Source organism: Pongo abelii, chromosome 1 (assembly GCF_028885655.2).
Source record: "Pongo abelii isolate AG06213 chromosome 1, NHGRI_mPonAbe1-v2.0_pri, whole genome shotgun sequence".
Taxonomy (NCBI): domain Eukaryota; kingdom Metazoa; phylum Chordata; class Mammalia; order Primates; family Hominidae; genus Pongo; species Pongo abelii.
The window spans coordinates 112,484,596-112,488,178 of record NC_071985.2 but is presented as its reverse complement, the minus strand read 5'-3'; positions in this window follow the sequence as shown (position 1 = coordinate 112,488,178).

Here is a 3,583-nt window from a genome sequence, read left to right as displayed (position 1 = left end):
TGCTGAGGGTTTTTAACATGAAGGGATGTTGAATTTTATTGAAAGCCCTTTCTGCATCTATTGAGATGACCATGTGGTTTTTGTTTTTAGTTTATGTGATGAATCACATGTATTGATTTGCATATGTTGAACCAACCTTGCATCCCAGGGATAAAGCTTACTTGATTGTGGTGGATTCGTTTTTGGCATGCTGCTGGGCTTGGTTTGCTAGTCCAGCAAATTGAGTCGCTGAGGATTTTTGCATCTACATTCCTCAAGGTTATCCATATTCGGAACTCTATTTTTGTCATTTCAGCCTGGTTAAGAACCATTGTTGGGGAAATAGTGCAGTTGCTTGAAGGTAAGAAGGCACTCTGGCTTTTTGAGTTGCCAGAGTTCTTGTGCTGGTTCTCATCTGTGTGGTCTGATGTTGCTTCAACCTTTGAAGTTGCTGTTTCTTGGATAGGTTTTTCTGCTTTTGTCTTCTTTGATGCCCTTGGGGGTCTAAATGTTGTATATAATGGGTTCAGCCAAGTGGCCTCATTTCTGGAAGATTTTAGGGGCCAAGGCTGAGCTCAGCACTCATGAGCTGTGTGTTCTAACTCTGCGGAGGCTGGTATTGGACCTCTGGCTTTGTTTTCTAGCCCCTCAAGGTTAGGAGCCTAGCAGGTGTCTTAAACTGTTTTCTGTTGTGATAATAGAATACCTGAGAGTGGGTAACTTACTAAAAAGAGTTTTATTTAGCACTTGGTTCTGTTGGCTGGGAAATTCAGGGTCAGGCAGCTGTATCTGGTGGCTTCTCATGACTGCCTCATGCTGTATCAAAACATGGTAGAGAAACAGAAGGGGACCGAGTTTGTGCAAACAAAAAGTGCAAAACAGAAGAGGCAGCTTTGTTTTATAACAACTCACTCTCTTGGGAACTAACCATTCCCATGAGAACCCAGTCTCAGTGTCAAGAGAAAGATGTTAATCCATCTTAGCAACCTAATTACCTCTTAAAAGTACCATCTCCCAACACTATTACATTGGCAATTGAATTACAACATGAGTTTTGGAGGGGCCAAACAACATCCAAACCATAGCAGCAGGTTTAAAGATAAAAGGATGGGAGAAAAGTAAACAAAAAGATATTCTGGAGAAAAGGCACAGAGTGAGCCAAGGCACAAGGTAAAATGTTTGACTGGTTAGAGACGCTAGATTATTTAGTGTGGCTGAAACAAAACAAAGCTGGTGGGGAGTGGCAGGAGATAAGTCTAGAATGGCACAATGAGGCCAGACTGCAAATGGCAAACTGAAGTATGTGATCTTTTATTCTAAAGAAAATGTAGTATGATTAGCACCAAAAAAAAAAAAATTATTGGCCGGGCGCAGTGGCCCATGCCTGTAATCCCAGCACTTTGGGAGGCCGAGGAGGGTGGATCATGAGGTCAGGAGTGCAAGATGGTGAAACTCCATCTCTACTAAAAATACAAAAATCAGCCAGGCGTCGTGGTGGGTGCCTGTAATCCCAGCTACTCAGTAGGCTGAGGCAGGAGAATCACTCTGTCTCAAAAAAAAAATAAAGAAATTATTATCCATGGTATTGTCATGGTAGTAATGACTAAAAGAGGGACATGTGTAACAAAATCAGTAAGGAGGGTACTCCAAGAATCCATGTTAATGAGTGCTTGAACCCAAACATAAAGGATGGAAATGATGTAATAAAATACCTTTTGAAAGTTATATTAAAAAATTTTTGGTTAATAGTCTAGTTAGAGGTGAAAGAAAGCAGAGGAGTCTAATGCAATTCGTGACTTGTAGCTCAGGTAAAAGGGTGGCAGGTGACGCCTAAATACTAGAAATATAAGCAGCAGCACAGGTTTGGTTTTATCTTTGAGAGCAATGGAGTGGAGGTATGTTTTAGATGCAATTATTTATGGGATATTCAAAACAGATATATAAGAAGCAAAAAACTTGGGCCCAAAAAACAAGTTTGAAGGTATATTTGGGAGTTACCAGTAATATAGGTAACTGGTTTTTTTTTTCAATGACAATAATTGGATTTTATTTTATTTTCCCAATTCTTTTTTTCTTTTTTATTATTATTATACTTTAAGTTTTAGGGTACATGTGCACAATGTGCAGGTTTGTTACATATGTATACATGTGCCATGTTGGTGTGCTGCACCCATTAACTTATCATTTAGCATTAGGTATATCTCCTAATGCTATCCCTCCCCCCTCCCCCCACCCCACAACAGTCCCCGGAGTGTGATGTTCCCCTTCCTGTGTCCAAGTGTTCTCATTGTTCAATTCCCACCTATGAGTGAGAACATGCGGTGTTTGGTTTTTTGTCCTTGTTAAAGCTCTAAATATAGAAGACAAACTAGAGGAGCTTGTTTCTTGAAGAATTCTTGTCATGCTTGACATTTTTTACAGAGATTTCTTAAAACAGGGGCATATCTTCTTTGGCTAACATAGGCAGACTAAAATGAAAGAGCATAGTATATTATAAAACCAATAAAAGCTAAGATAAATTTAGGCCTAAAAATAAAGAATAAATACACTCAGTTGATTCTGAAGCTCTAATTTACAGATGCAAAATTGTAGCAGTACATTAACTCATATGTAAAAACAACACCTAGAGAAACAAAAAATGAAAGTAAAATGGAAAAAGATAAAAGAAGTGAGGCAAGGAGAAGAGAATGGGCAAAAGGAGATAGGAAAAACAGGAATTTTTTTTTAAGGGCTGAAATTTTAGTGAATCAGATGTGGAAAACGGTTGGATTAACATTGAGATCAAATGAGAAAGGAGCAAATAAGGAAAGATGTATTACAAACCAAGAGTAAAAAAGGGAAAACAAAATAACAAAAGCAAAAACTATTTAAAAAGAATAAAGGAAGACATGATAATGAAGTAAATTTTAAAAGTATGGAATAATAAAAAGAAATTGTAAAAAAATACCTTTTGAAAATAAACATACTAATAACTTGACAATAAAGTGAAATGTGTAAGACATATCTGTGTCATTATTTAGGAGTAGTGAAAAGTACTCTTAAATAATAATTTGGTGTCTAGCAGGCCTGGATTTGAATCTACCTTAACTTGCTAGCTATGTGACCTTGGGCAAGCAAACAAAATCCTCCTAACAACTGTAATAATAACAGCAAAATGCCTTATACTTATGGCTCAAAAAATGAAGGAAATGAGAGAAAAAAGTATAGATTACTATATGGAAGTCAAATTTCTAGTGACTTTTCTAATCCAAACATGAATTGTTACAGTACTTGAAATAAACTTTATGAGAACTGAGTGACTAAATTGCTTCAGATAGTTTTATACTGCTAGGTCAACCCTGCCCGACAGTAATAAGAATAGGATGTGAGATTCAATACGCTCATTCTATCTCAAACTCTGTCACACATATAATGACTGCTATTTACCTTCCTCCTGAGCCATCTGGGAAAAAACCAACCAAACAAACAAACAAAAGAAAAACCCACCAGGTAGGAGTCAGCTAGTTCTGCTAACTACACTAACCAAAAACTTTAACTGTATGGCCACCAGCACCCGAGCTCTTTGTCATGAAAGTTACCAATAAGGTGGAAATTTAAAATATGA